Here is a 15707-nt window from a genome sequence, read left to right on the forward strand (position 1 = left end):
TCTTTCCTGGATCTTCCAGCGTGGCCATTCCCCTTTGCATATGCCCCGGGGTTAAATTCCACCCAGGGCCATGCTCCGTGGCTGGTCTCTCCCTATGGAAACCCAGTGACTCAGGCGCATGGCAGGAACATTAGTTCCCTCGATACAGCCGCTCTCAATGCAAGCGGTTGTCGAAGTCCTGTATGCGGCTAAGAAGGGGTAGCTGTGTGAGGGTGTGCATGGAGCCTGTATCCTTTCCCCCATAGATGCTTTGTAATTGAAAACACTGAGCATGTTGCTTTATGCTTCCTTTTATTAATGTGTCACTCCTGATTTAAAAGGGCATTATATTTATCTCTCTTATTTTCTTATGTGTCTAGCAAAAATTCCCACCGCTCGCTATCAAGAGATAGTCTTATCCCCCTGGGATGCAGTCTAATCAGAGGACTGTATTTCCATGGGCCACGATCTAATCAGAGGGCTGTATTTCCATGGGCTGTAATCTAATCAGAAGTTTGCATTTCACGTGCAACATCTTGGCAGCGAAATGCGAGTTCTTTATAAAGAGCAAAAGAGGAAAAAAAAAAAAAAAAAAAAAGAAACCCCAGAACTTCTGCAGCGTTTGGCTTGTGATTCACGCTGATGAATTGAAGTCGCCAATGATGACTGACTGGGTTACCTCTGAGAGAGATGAACCCACCCCCATTCCTGCTGCTCAGAACAACCTTTAAAATTCAATTGTAGATTCAAACACACTCTGCCATTTTTTGGTAATGGAACAAAATGTTGCAAACATACTGGAGAGAGGGAACCATGCTGTGAAGTCTGGCTCTGTTTCCAAACTTCCCCAAAGGTGTGATCTGGGGTTTGAGCTTGGGCCCAGTTTCACAGCCACAGCACGGGAAGACCGAGAGGGGCGTGTGTTGCGGATTTAAAAAAAAAATCTGTTTTTTCTCTTTAAATCTGGCCAAGTCTGTCAGCAGGGCCGGCTCCAGGCACCAGCAAAGGAAGCAGGTGCTTGGGGCGGCCAATGGAAAGGGGCGGCACAGCCGGGTATTCAGCGGCGGGTTCCTCAGTCCCTCTCGGAGCGAAGGACCCGCCGCTGAAGAATGAAGCTGTGCGGTAGAGCTGCCGCCGATCGCGGCTTTTTCTTTTTCTTTTCTCTTCTTTTCTTTTTTTTTTCCGCTTCACCGCTTGGGGCGGCAAAAAAGCTGAAACTGGCCCTGTCTGTCAGAGATCTGAGAACTCTGCACGCAGTCACCCTTTGAATAAGGTGAAAGAGGGCTCCGGGTATGTCTCGGGGTCCACGTAGCCTCAGAATGCACCCACGTTTTGTGCTAATGGGCATCAGGATCTTTCTGGAACCCCTAAATAGAGGGGTAGGTATTATCCTTGTGCTGCAAAGGGACCGTCAAACTTCATACTTCAGGGTGAAAGCCAGTTCCCAGGGGGTCAGGATGGGATTGTTTTCTCGCTCTTAACATGGACTGACCAGGTGTGGTAAGAGGTTTGTTTGCTTGCCTGTAGAACGCAAGTCATTGGCAGGAGACTGGAGTCAATGGGCCAGTGGTCTGTGTTCGGCTCATACCTGAGCTCGGCTACTGATGTAGCTTCTGTGGTTCCGCTTGTACTTAGCCGAGCAGAGCCAGTGACTGAAACAATGTTTTGATTTTTGGTTTTTAAGAGGCGCCTGTCACTCTATTGTGGGGACCATATAATATATATATATATATCTCCATGTGGGGGTGGGGGGGTTCTCTCTATGGACCCCTTTACTGAAAGGTTTGGGCAGCTCACAGTTTGTAATGTACAATAACCTGTGAGGCAGGGCAGTGCTACTATCTTCACTTTACAGATGGGGAACGGGGGTCTAGAGAAAGCATGTGACTTGCCCCAGGTCACCCAGGAAGTGAGCGAGTCCCATGATACCATCCCAACCAACGAGCGATCTTTCCTCGCCATTCAGTGTCCCGTCCCCCTCCATTTACGCCACTCAGCCAGAAGCCACCTGCATCACCCCAGCTGTGAGCATTCCCTTGGCCTGGGGGATCCAGCGACTGTAGAATTGGTTGGGTGGTGGTTGGTTGTTTTAAGTGAATATTTTTAATGAAAAAAGTTTTTGACCAAAATGAAATGGACGCAGAAAATGTTCGTTGCCATATGTGAAGTCCTCCCAGGGTTGAAAGTAAGTTAAAGGACTTACGGGTACGCTGGAGTCCTGAGCAGGGGCGGGGCTTCAACCGGAAGAGGCGGGGCTCCGGGTGCGGCTGGGAGCCCCGTGGCCTTTAAATCACCCCCCAAGCTACCAGCTGCAGAGGGGCTGGGAGCTCCGGGTTTCAGGAGCGAATTAAAGGGCCCAGGGCTCTGGCTGCCCCTACCACAGCAGTGCTCCAGGCCCTTTAAATCACTGACGGAGCCCTGCCGCCACTACCCCAGGGCTCTGGCAGCCGGGCTAAGGTGGCCATTTAAAGGGCCCTGGCTGCTGCAGGGAGCCCCGGGCCCTTTAAATCTCCGGCCTGAGGAAGCTGGTCGGGTCCGGCATGGCGTACCGGCTCTTGCCTGTACACCGTACCGTAGTGGCTTACTTTCACCTCTGGGTTCTACCCCCCCCAAATTGCCCTCCCTGAGGGATAAAATTGGAAAGAAAGGGGTAAAAAATGACCCCCTTCCCCAATGAAAAAAACCCATTCAGGTTTGGTTTTGTTGGAAAAAATGAAACCTTCTGCAAAAAAAAAAAAAAAAAAAATCTTTTGTTTTGTTTATCTATTTTCAGTGACAAATTTTATTTATCAAACAGCTGTACTCACACGTACCATCCCCGCTCCCACCATGAGACAGAGGGTGGGAGAAGAAGAGAGGAGGTGCGGCATGCATCATCTAGCCCTGGTTGGTAGATGGGTCCTTGGGGGACCGTTGGCAGCTGGCACATGTTAGAGCAGCTCTTGGGCTGCTGTAATCTGTGTCAGGCTGGAGCTGTGCACAGAATGAGGTGCCCTCTGGAAGAATACATCTGTCGATCTAGCAATCACTGGGTTAAAACCCTCGAACAGCTTTGCCAATAACCTACATGACTCCCAGCTGGAAATTCTTGTTGAGTAGAAAGGAAATGAGGTCTCAGGCAGAGGGAGAGACTAAGGGCACGTCTACACTGTGACCCAAAGCGTGATTGCAGCTTGGGTGGACATACTGCGCTAGCTTTACGCCAGCGGGCATGGCTAAAAAGAGCAGTGGAGATGGGGCAGCGGGACTGCATGTGCCTGGAACCTGGTTACCAACGTGTATTGCTTGCCTAAGCCAGGGGTGAAAGTAACTTAAAGGACATACTGGAGTCCTGAGCGGGGGCGTGGCCTCAACCTGAGCTCCGGTGGGGAGCAGCGGCAGGAGCACCGGGCCCTTTAAATCACCGCCGCAGAAGCCGGTCCAGTCTGGCACGGCGTACTGGCTCTTGCCGGTACGCCGTACCGTACCGGCTTACTTTCACCTCTGACCTAAGCCCACTCTGCTGCATGTATGCTGCCACCTTTAGGGCTGTCTGCCTGCACTGCCGTCCCATCGCGGACTGCAGTTCAGACATGAGCTACGGCATATCAAGAGTGAAGGGAGCTGAGGGAAGAGCCAACGGTGAGCACACAAATGCAGGTACTCTGCATTGGAAGAGAACACACTTCCATTGGGGTCCAAACTTGGACTTTGCCCTGGGGAGGCCCTTACGTCCCACGTGAGATGTGGCAGGTGGGGAAATCTTCCCTAGAGTATGGTGCCCATTGGGGTGATCCCTTTCCCGTTCATCTAAAGCCCAGTGGCGTTGAGAAATCCCAAGGTCCAAACCCCAAAACACCTGGGCCAGCCTCCCTTGCCCAGCTGTCGTTCTGGTTGGCCAGTCTAACCCCTGGGGAATCCTGAGGAGGAAGCAAGAACGAACAGAGGCACATGCAAGTCCAGGCTGCATAAAGAGGTGTCCAATACAAATCGAAAGAAATTAGTTGGGCACCGTGTTAAGAGAGGAGAAAGGTTGTCATTAGAACACTGTGTGCCGTTTGGGTCGCCTGATTAGAGAAAGGATATTACGGGAATGGAAAGGGGGCAACCGAGGGCAAGGAGGACACGCGAGCGGGGCCTCAGCTATTTAAAAAGGAGAGTGGAACTCTGTCTCCTGTACATTGCTTGAAGAGATTACTGGTTGGCTTCCTTGTGATGGCACAATGCAGCGTGGGATGGAGAGTACAGCTACTGCGGTCGTCGTTAGACAGGCACCGTTAGCCCACTTTGTGGCCTCTGAGAGCCCAGAGGGATTTCCTGCTGTAAGCAGAGGGAAGTAGTTGCCGTGTGTCACAACCGCGGTGGATTAACGGTGGCTTTTCAGTTGCAGCCGCTGTCTGAGAACGAGCAGGGCACTGACTGAAGGAGGAGTAGGACCCGCATTTTCACAAGAGGTCACCGATTTGAGGAGCCTAAATTCTTGGGAGCCTGACTTGAGGCACTTTTGGCCTTTTTTTGATTTTTTTTTTTTGATTTTTCAGAAGGGGCACCCACAACTCACTCAGCACCCACATCTCCAGCTCAAAGCACTAGGAGCTGCGGGAACTCGGCAACCTCTGGAAACTAGGCCCGAGCTGTCACTCCGGAAGGGGCCCACCCCCAAAATTGTGGCACCCAGAACTAGTTGAAAAAATTCATCCCTGCAGCCTGAATTCCCACAGGCAGCTCCGTTCGCAGCCTGTGAGAACTGTTGGTCCTCAAGACCCAGATGTCTCAAGTTGGAGACCCAAAATCAATGGCCACTTGGGTATGCCCCTGGTGGGCAGATGCGTTTTCTGGATGTCCCTGATACTGTGTCTGAGCCAGAGACCGTTAAATTTCAGAGCTGTTCATGGAAATAAGTCCCCTGTGGCCCAAGGCTAGCAACATAGTAGCTGTGTTCATCAAAAGCCTGCAGAGGTATCGATAAAATTGGATTCTGGTGCTGGAGGGTAAACATTGCTCTGTGTGTCCCCGTGTGGCGAGGGTTGTCTGGTTTTTGTTCTCTGCACCTATTAACAAACCTTGTGTAACACAGCAGTCTCTGTGCTGTGATTGATTGAGGCCACTTGTTCTACCCCAACCCCAGGGTCCTGCTGCGTGGGCATCACGTGAGTTTCTCAAAGATGGCCATGAAGGGGTTAAGCACTGGAATAAATGGCCTAGGGAGGTGGTGGAATCTCCATCATTGGAGATTTTTAAGAGCAGGTTGGACAAACACCTGTCAGGGATGGTCTAGATAATACCTAGTCCTGCCTTGAGTGCAGGAGACTGGACTAGATGACCTCTCGAGGTCCTTCCAGTTCTATGATTCTATGATTCTTTGCCGGTCTGGTGTGAGCAGCGATTGTCTCACTTCCCAGCAGCCTAGTGCCTGAACTCTGCATGTAGTGGCCCTGCGAGAATTGACCATCCACATCCGCTCACCTGGCAGAACAAGCTGAGGTGGTGCTGGGCTCGCTATGAAGACAGTTGGCTCCTGAGGCGTTTGAGGTCCTTATGACTGCTCTGGGCCATCATGACCCCCGTGTCCTGTCTCATCATGGGGACCATCTGGCCAAGGACTCTGCCTACAGGCCCATCACTCTGGAAATGGCCAGAAAGGCCACCAGGCTCTGTTCCTTTCTCTCTTCTGCACTGGGGCCTGGCTGCTGAGTACAGAGCCCCCAGCAGCACCTGGTAGGTCAGGCCTCAGGAAAGGACCGTGGCAGGCCCAGACCCTGCATGGCAAGTCCAGAATGACCCCTCTAGAGTTCAACTTGTTTCTTTACTTTTCAGTTGGAGAGGCGAGGGGTGGCCTTGGCTTATTGCCTTCCCGCTTGGCAGGGAGGTCTTGCCAATATCCTCCACCCGCCACCACTCCCTGCTTGTTCCCTCGGCTGGTACAAGCTCCGATCTGGGAGACTGGAGGTCTCCCACCAGGTTACAAGCACCCTCCGTGGCCATTGCTTCAGTGGCATCTGAGGGCACTCAGCATGTCGCGGGATTGGACCCTGTCTCCGGGCGTGCGCAGCTGCCCTGGGGAAGGGGCCCGGCTCTGGGAATGACGTGTTACAGTGGGGCGGGATCAGGCATGTGCCTGCCGTGTGTCGATTGCCAGCTGGCATAAATCAGCGTCAGGCCAGTGGGCCGGATCCCCAGCCGGTGTAAATCCATGGAGGGGCAGTGGTGCTTCTTAGGGAGAACAGAGAACAGCGGGCAGTATGGTCACAGGGCCCTCCATGCGGGGGAGGAGCAAGGACTGTCACAGGGCAGAGGAGGAGCTATGGGGGGGTCTCTGCCATGGTGGGAGGCTCTCCATGTGGAGAGGGAGAGGGCAGTGATGCCTGCCTTGTGGGGAGAGTGATGGCGGTGAGGATTGGTAAACTGAGGCAGGCAGGTGGCAGGAGGACACCACCCAGTTAGGAGGGGCGAATCTGGCTGTGCAGCCCACCCCGGTGGGCAGTGAGCAGATGGGGGAGAGGGGTAGCCCGCAAGGTGTGTGTCGTCCCCCCCCCCCCCCCCGCTCACACACCCTTTTCTGTCCTGCAGGGATAGCAAGCTGGCGCCGGCGGGACTGAGGGCAAAGCGAGGCTGAGAGCGGCTGTCGCTGCCGACACAGGAGCAAGCAGGTTTAAAGTTGGGGGGGGGGGCTGTTTACAGATTTGCTCTCCTGCCTCTGCACCCCTTCATACAACGTGATGTCTCTTTAAAGGCCATTTCCCTCTCCCGCAGCTGGGAAGCAGATGGGCCATTGCCTTGGCTGCCTGCACTAAAGCCACCTGCTGTATTTTGCTCTCTTTTTCCCCCCCCCCCCCCCACTCCCCCGTCACCCTGCTCCCTGCTGGGGCCTGTCTCCAGCATGGCTCCGGGGGCAGATGGACTCACTGATCTGATCGACCTTACCGGCTGCGATGTATGATTCGGACCCTACGTCGAGCTCCCCTCCCTGTCCCCCCGGCCAGGTGAGCTTGGGGCACAGGGAGCAGTGGGCGTGAGGCACATGGCGAGTGTGTGAGGATGTAGTGGGAGGGGGTGGGACGGCTCCTCCCACGTACGCCCATCCCGGCCCCGTAGCAACTGGGGAGACCACCTGAGCCTGCTGGATGGAGCCACTGAGCCACTGAGTGGAACAGGCACTGTCAGCCCCCGATGCCATGGGATGGGCCCTTCCCAGCTTCCTCCCAGTCCGGTCCAGCTCGGCCCTTGCTTGCTTGTGAGAGGGTTGCTATGGTGATGGAAAGTATCAGAGGGGTAGCTGTGTTAGTGATGGAGCCAGCCCCCCCCATTCCCCCTTTGAGGGAAGTATTGTTTGTTAAAATAAAAGTATCGGATAATGAAAGGAAACAACCCAAACTGAATCGTTCCCTTCCCCATCGGCAGAGCTCCGGGGGAAGGGAACGGGGGCGATTTCTGGCCCTAAGTTGTCTGCGCTGAGAAGGGAGTGTTGCGGGGGGTGGGGGTGTGTGAAATGGCCACTCGGCCTAACTACCTGAGGGGCTGCATCTGTGTAGCCTGCACGTCTAACTCTCTCGGCTTCATTCCCGTATCCGCGGCGTCCCTCAGCTGTTTCCCTTTCCCCTTCAAAAGTCCCCCTGCGATGTCCTCCATCCCCCCTTTGCCCTGCACACACGCTTCCATGCGGAGGTGCTGTCCCAGTAGCTCCTTTTCCTCCCCCCAGCGCATACGGTTGCTTCACAAAGAGCTGTACTTTACTGCCAGAGGGGAGCGGGCATTGATTAGGATTCCCTGTGCCTGCTGCCTGCAGGGCTATGAATGAATCTCTGATCCGCAAACTGACCCCCTTATCTTTCCATTGTCCTGCTGGGATGTTTGCCAGAGTCACATGGCAAAGTCTGATTCTATTAACTGGGGTTGGCAGAGGGGACGTTGCTGCAGCTGGTATTGTTCACAGACGGCCCAAGAGAAACGTGTGACCCCAACCAACAAATGGGACTTTGTCCTGAGACTTTGAACCCTTTTTATTCCTTCAGCTTCGTCTGCCAAAATCCAGCCTCCCGGGCCTTCAGCTCAGTATCCCAACGGATTCGTCAGCAGGCATGTTGATCCGAGTGTGCCTTTGCTGACACGAGTGTGAACACAGGCGCACGTTCCTGCTGAGACACAGATGCATGCCCCTGCTAATCCATGTGTGTGCTCAGAAGCATGGGTGTGTACCACACACACATGCAGAGGTGTGCATACATTGGGGATCACACACACACACACACATACACACACACACCCTTGGGGTACCTCTATGCATGCTGATGCACTGAAGAACATGCGCACTGGCACACGTGTGTTCATTGCACTTGCATCGGGGTAAGTGTGCTCCTAGACAGCACAGCGTGGCACAGTGTGCACAGTGTGCAACAGAGGGCAGAGCTGGAGGGAAGCTGCATTTCAAAGCAAACTGCCCCCATTGGTTCAGTGCAGCGTTGTGCGAGTTCACACAGTGTGTCTCCCCCATCCGTGCTGTGCAAAAACCAGGACTTGTGCTTGAAGATCAAGTTTTTAATTAAAATTGTTATTTCTCAGCCTCCTGCTGGCGGTGGCCATCTTGACTGGTGGCATTATTTGCGATAGGAGCTGTAAGGGCTGGGGGAAATCCCAGAACTGGAGCCTGCAAAACCTCCTGCTCTTACTCTGTAGCTATCAGGAGATCTTTTTTCTTTGTGTGCCAAACCGGATAACCATATATACAGTGTAAGAACAGAGGAGTGGCCATGCAGTGTCACACCAACGGTCCATCTAGCCCAGTGTCCCATTTTTCGACAGTGGCCAGTGCCACGTGTTTCAGAGGGAATGAACAGCACAGGGCAATTATCAGGTGATCCATCCCCTCTCGTTCAGTCCTGGCTTCTGGCAGTTAGAGGCGTAGGGACACCCAGAGCATGGGGTTGTGTCCCTGACCATCGTGGCTAATAGCGATTGATGGACCTGTCCTCCATGGACTTACCAAATTCTTTTTTGAACCCAGTTATACAACATCCCCTGGCAAGGAGTTCCGCAGGTTGACTGCGTGTTGTGTGAAGAAGTATTTCCTTCTGTTTGTTTTAAACCTGCTGCCAAGTAATTTCATTGGGTGACCCCTAGTTCTTATGTTGTCTGAAGGGGTAAATAACACTTCCCTATTCACTTTCTCCACATCTTATCATATCACCCCTTAGTTGTCTCTTTTCCAAGCTGAACAATCCCAGTCTTTTTAATCTCTCCTCACACGGAAGCTGTTCCGTGGATGATTTTTGTTGCCCTTCTCTGTACTTTTTTCAATTCTAATATCCCCTTTTTAAAGATGGAGCGACCAGTACTGCACCCAGTATTCAAGGTGAGGGCATACCATGGACTTATACAGTGGCATCATGATGTTTACTGTTTTATAGGATATTTACTCTCTTATCCATGGGTTAATTAAGCCATTGTTTCTGTAAACGTCCAAGCAGGACAGAGTCTTCAGGTACGATCTCCGGGGCTCCCCCTATAGGAACGTGGCAACGGGCACACAGACTCAACCCAGTGTCCAGTCCCCAACAGTCACTGTCCCAGATGTCTTAGAGGAAGGTGCATGTAGGGAGCCCTGCAATCGAGAACTATGGAATAAGCTGCCCTCAGGAAAAGTGTTTCCTAGGCCTCAATAGAGGACAGCATCAGTTCTGATGCCAGGGGTGTTGTGTCCCGTCTATAACTCTTTGGGTATTGTACAATAGAGCTGGAGGGGTCATTTCCAACTCGGATAGACATACCTGGGCTAGCTCTGGCTGAACTAATGTGCTAACAATGGAGCGTAGCCATGGCAGTGGGAGAGGTTAACCGCCCTGCGCACATCCTGTTTGAAACCCTAGCCACGTGCTCGAGCGGCTAGCCCTTTTCACCACTATGCCACTGCAGCTACACTTCTATTTTTAGTGTGCTAGCTTGCTCAGAGCTAGCACAGGTATGTCACCCCGAGCTGGAAATTACCCCTCCAGCTCCAGCGTAGATGTTCCCTTTGCACACACGAAAAAGTATGTTCTTAACTGGGATTAGCTATCTCAGGTTCATACTGTAGTAAAGCAACTAACTGGGTTAGCCAGAATAATATAGATGGAGACATATTCCACACACCCCCCCTTACTTCCTGATTTAGCCTATGGGAGTTTCCCCTGCTCCCAAACTCTGTTGTGATGCAGTTAAATAAAGCAGAAAGTTCCCTGCCTGCAGACGGGTGAGTTGCACTGAGCGGTCCCTTTACCAGGAAAAAAAAAAAATAGCAAAGACACGACCCCTCAGCTTTTAACTTAGGTTAGCAGCTCAAGTTCAAGCCTACATGGCAGCCTGGGGTTGAACTGAAGCTCCTAACTTGAGTTAAGCTGCCAGGTCTTCACTGTTATTTTAACCCAAGTTAGCTAACATGAGTTAAGAACACACCTTTTTATTATTATTATTATTATTTTTATAGTGTAGACATAGCCCTGGTTTGTTTATAATCCTTGCTTTTGAGTGTGCTCTGATTGTGCTCATTGTCCATATACATGCCCTTGAAACTTACTAAGTGATAACTTGTGGCAGTGAGTTCCAAAGGTGAATTGTGTCCGCTGTGAAAGGAACACAGCTGGCTCCAAATGAAGTCACTTTTGGGCAGTGCTATATTTGTTCACTCACACATTGCAATGCAAACCCTTTCAGCCTGCGTGGCTTTTAGTCCTGGCTTAGGGAAACCACACCTAAAGAAGAAAAAACCCAATGTGGTCTCCTGACGGGTCATTCTGGCAGCTGGGGGTCATCAGTTCACAGTGGAAGCCCAGCCGTAGCCCTTTTCCCCAGTCACGCCCTCTGTCCCTGGGGCTGTGTACTGGCTCTACCAGAAAAATCCTCATGGGGCCAGATGCTTTGAGTTTCCAGCTGTTTTGCACCATCTGAGTGGCACAAAATAGCCAGAACGGGGTCCAGGATTTGACCCAAAGCCTGAGGGGTGCTCTGAAGTTCTGAGTCCATTGCCTGAATGAATCCCATACTGATGCGGTTGGGGGATGTGATACCATCAAAGAATGCATGTGCCGGCCTGCACCGAGGGGGCCCAAGATGAACATTTGGTTCTCTTTGTTAGGTGCAGTGATGTAAGAGAGAGTTATTTAAAATAACAAGGGCAAGATAGCTTCATAGGCCAACTCCATTTCTTGTAATGAGGGGCTGGGTGGAGAATGACTGGGAGAAACTGGAAAACTGAAAAAGAAACTGGGTCCAGCAAGAGATTATCTGTAGTATCACCCCAGGGGCAACTTAAAACTTTCTCTGTCTCTCTCCTAACGGTACCAATCCAAGTGTTGAGACTCCCAAAATTGCATGGGTTGGCAGATATTTAGTGTTCTTAAAGCTCCAGCTCTTGGAGTCATGTGATTGCCTGAGAATCTCAGCTTTCATTAAAAAAAAAATAAAAATAAAAAAAAAGTGAAAAGCCCAGATCCTCAAAGGCGTTTAGGCACCCAACTCCCATTGATTTCAATTGGAGCTTTGAGCTGGGCCTAAGTTTGTACCCATTGTGGTTGTGGGCACCTAAATGCTCAGAATCCAGAAGGCATCTTAAAAAAAACAAAACCAAATTCATTATATTTTTAAAAATCTCATGGTTTTGGGGGGGCTGACTTATGATTTGTTGAATATGTAAAGCTGGTAACACTGCCAGTCACAGGGCATCGTAAAGTTGTTAGTGTATTTCAAACTCAACCTCTGTTATCTCTGGATCTTCCCAGAAAACGTTTGCAACTCGCTCTCCGCTTTGCAGCTAGGTTTCCCCGGGTACCCTCTGCGCCAAACTGCCCTGAAAGAGCCCCTTGCATGCTGCATTAAGCTTCATGAATTTGTGGGTTATCCTTGTGCAGGGGCCGTGCTAATCTTCTCAATATCGTTCCAGTTTTAGTCTATGTGCTGCACTGGTGTCTGTTAAACTCAGTGGCCAGGTGGCATACTTGCTCTTAGGAGGCCAGACAGGAGGTTGGAGGGAGTGCTTTTAGACCCACTGGCTCTTGCAGGCATCAGCGCAGATGACAAATGCGCCGTTAAAGAGCTTAATTAGCGAAAGCCTGCAAGGTTTTAGGTCATCTCAGGCTAGGTGGCTTCTGCAGGCCACAGGTATGCATGTGCATCCTGGTGTGTTGTTTCCCTAAGAAGAAAGCAGGAGGGGAGTGGGACCTGTGTGAACTGAAGTCAAAACTTAGAGAGGACGGTAAGTAGGTGACAATAGGAGGTAATTGTCTGTCTGAGAAGGGGTGAGGGCATCCTGCTTAGCACTTACTATGGGGAATCCGTGTCAACCACATCAAAACACTGCGCAGTTTTTGGAAGGGTCCATCGGGATTTGTGTTTTTATTTGTCTGGCCTTCCCCTCCCCTCCCCCCCCACTTAGCATTTCTGGGCCAGCTCCTTTGTGAACCTTGCATCTGTTTCTCTCTCCTGTCTCGCTCGCTCACTCGTTTTTACTCTTCCTTTTGCTCTGGTTTCTTTTTGAACTGGCCATCTGTTTGCCTTGTTCCCGCTGGATGCGGGCACCTCGCCTCGTGTTCGTCGCTGCATTTTGCTCGCGTTCCCTGGGTGAGCGGTCCAGGTTTAAGGTTGCGCGTCGGGTCACCTCTTGGTTGCTGTATAAAGGTGGCGGCAGTCACTTCGGCAGACGGTCCCCACCATGGCGCTGGAGAGGCCCCCCGTGTGCTGTGCTGACAGCAGTGCACTTAGCATGCTTTATTTCTTCCTCCTCTTCCTGTGCACGTGTGGCTTTCCAGCTAAATTCATCCCCCTTAAATCCTTGCAGGCTCTTTAATCCAGCCGGGCTTGTTGGGGATGGATACCTGCCTTGCTGAACTCTAATCAGTACCAGGTTTGCAACGATGCTGTGGCACCAGGCCCATGCTTAGAAGGGGCCCCGGCACCTGGACCATGGCCCCGCCTTCATTCCACCCCGAAGTCCCGCCCCCACTCAGCCTCTTCTTCCCAAGGCTCCGCCCACCAACTCGCTCCTCTCCGCCCCCTCCCCCGTGTGAACAATGGGCAGGGCTTTGGGGGGGAAAGAGGTCGAGCGGGGAGGGTGCCTCAGGGTAGAGCGGAGTGGGGCCACGGTCCGGGCGTTGGGGCCCACAGAAGCTAATCTGGCCCTGACTCTAAAGGACTAGGGTCTTTCATAAGACTTGTTCGTGTTTCTGCGACATGTGGATTGATCTGTTGGGGGTAAGGGTCGGAGAAGGGAGGGGCGGATCTAGTGGCTTTAGTGTGGGGCATGTGCTTTGAAGCAAGTTCCTGATATTCTTGCATGCATCCATGTTGGAGAGCAGCAAGTATCTGGACAAAGCGTCTTTGTAACTTACGAGATCTGCATCTCCCCTTGGCACTGTGCTGTGCCTCTACCCCCTGGGTTAAGTACCTGGTACTGTGAGATGGATACCACAGCCACGCAGGACTTCGTGCATGGTATTGTACTACCTGCTGTGGCCACCGAGGACTTTAGAGTTACAAGCACGGATATAGCTTAGGACCTTCGACTGCTAAAGGAGAATCTCTTTGAGCAGTAGCGGTATCAGGGCTGAAAAGACTCATTTGAGCAACCTTGCCGATCCATCCACTAGGGGGCACAGTGACCACTAGTACGTTACAGCTTCCAGCGTGAGGCAGTGCCGTTTAAAATTTTGCATGGTGTCTGTTGTGGACTTGTCCAAGGAGTCTAGTAAAAGAGCCTAGACTTCAGACTCTAGCACCAAAATCTAGAATAAAGGTACCTAGACCAGAAATGTCTAGAATAAAGGAATCCAGGTGTAAGAGTCTAGAATAAAATCTAAGATAAGGGTGTTCAGATTTAGGGGGGTTGGCTCTAGAATAAAATCCAGAATAAAGGAACCAGAATTTCAGTCTAGATTAAGATCTAGAATAAAGGGGTCAGATGTAGGTTTCTGGAGTAAACTGTAGGACAAAGAGATCTATCCAGTAAGGAATCTAGGCTTGCATGATGTTTGTTGCCGCCATGGCCAGAGAGCTCAATACCGTGCTGAGCTCTGGAGCGAGTGGTTTCAGCCACCTCCCTACCCGCAGGGGCCCAGGCTCTCCCGTTGTAGGCTGCAAACAGGAGAATACAGGGGAAGACCAAGATGCCGTTCAGTGATTTCCGGCAGCTCCGATGTCTTCCAGCAGGGCCTGAACCAGCACCCGGCCCCGTCAGCATCAGGCCCTAAAGACCATGCTGAGCTTTGTCCTTCAACCGCTGTGCAGCAAACGGAGTGGAGGGAAAAGTCAGCGAAAGGTCTGCGTGCGCATGCTGCCGGGTCGCTGTCATGGCGCCTTTCTCCTCCTCTCCTTCCCCGTGCCCCGTATATATTTTCCTAATCGCTCCGGCTGCTGATCGTTATCTGGCTTTGCGAGAGAGCGAAAGAGACTGTGTGTCAAACGCTGAAAAATGACTTTTCCAGCCGCCGCTCTCCCCTCTGAAAAGAGGTGACGTGCTCGGAGCATACAAATCACTCAGCGCTCCGGCGCCTTGGCTTGGCCCGCCAGCGTGTGTTTGGATTGCAAAAAAGCCTCACCAGTCCCCGCCAAGGTCACCCAACCGCAACCCTGCCTTAGCAAGGAGCCGGGAAGCCAAAGCAGCCCATTATGAGTAACGCAGCCTCGGTGCGGCCTGGGAGCTGCCCGGGTCAGGGAGTGAGAGGGCTCATCTCCCCCAAGAATGTACATCTCTGCTGACTTGCTTAGGAGCAGGCTGGCGGATGAGACTGGAGTGCGGGATAGCCACCAGGAGAGTAGTGCTTTGAATCAGCTGGGGGCAAGCGCTGTTTAGTGACCAGAGCTGGGAATTCAGGGGGGCTTGAATCTCCTTTTAGGCCTTGACTGCACTGGGGATTTGCCCCGATTGCAGCCACGCGCGTAGACAGACCACACTGCAATTGCCTGATCTTCCCATGTTCGGCACCCACCGCCGGGGCTGGATTTTCAAAGGTCCCACCTCCCGTGGAGGCACCTGAAGAAGGCCCATGTTTGCAGAGGTGCCGCTCTGATGCTGAAGTCTGGAGGGCCAAAAACAGAAGCTCTTCTGAAGCTCAGCCTGTGAATGGGAGGCCCCATTCTCGTGACAGACCTGGCCTGTTTGCGGCGATGGGGCTAACCCCCTTTGAAACCAGGTGAGCTCAGGGGCGCAAATCCTGGCTTATTGTGGTGTAGCCTGTCTACTCTAGTAATGGCTGAAATCAGAGCAAATCCATTGGGAATGCTTGAGAGGAGGGAGCGTACAGCGGTGAGGTGCTAGCCCAGGCTTTGGGCAAACTTGGGTTCCATTCCCTGCTCTGCCATAGACTTCCTACAAGACTAGGGCAAGTCATTTAGGGCTGGTCTACACTGGGGGGGGGATCGATCTAAGATACGCAACTTCAGCTACGAGAATAGCGTAGCTGAAGTCGACGTATCTTAGATAGACTTAGAATCACTTACTTCACGTCCTCGCGGCGCGGGATCGATGGCCGCGACTCCCCCGTCGACTCAGCTTCCGCCTCTCGCCCTGCAGGAGTTCCGGAGTCGACGGGGAGCGCGTTCGGGGATTGATGTATCGCGTCTAAATGAGATGCGATGCATCGATCCCCGATAGATCAATCGCTACCCGCCAATCTGGCGGGTAGTGAAGAATTACCCTTAGTCTTCATGGGTGTGTCTACACTGCATTGTAAACCCAGGCCTTTGGGACCTGGGCTTGTGGACTCAGTGTATCCAAGCCTGTGCTT

The 15707-nt window shown here is 52.2% G+C and overlaps 1 protein-coding gene and 1 pseudogene across 1 annotated transcript in view; one reads left to right on the forward strand and one right to left on the reverse strand.

Moving 5' to 3' along the window:
• IGSF21 (immunoglobin superfamily member 21) overlaps positions 1 to 15707 on the forward strand; it is a 272639-nt gene that overhangs the window by 74510 nt on the left and 182422 nt on the right. The gene's annotated exons all lie outside the window — the stretch shown is intronic.
• Positions 11793 to 11889, reverse strand: LOC128826297 (U6 spliceosomal RNA; annotated as a pseudogene).

Source organism: Malaclemys terrapin, chromosome 19 (genome assembly GCF_027887155.1).
Source record: "Malaclemys terrapin pileata isolate rMalTer1 chromosome 19, rMalTer1.hap1, whole genome shotgun sequence".
In the NCBI taxonomy this organism is placed as follows: Eukaryota; Metazoa; Chordata; order Testudines; family Emydidae; genus Malaclemys; species Malaclemys terrapin.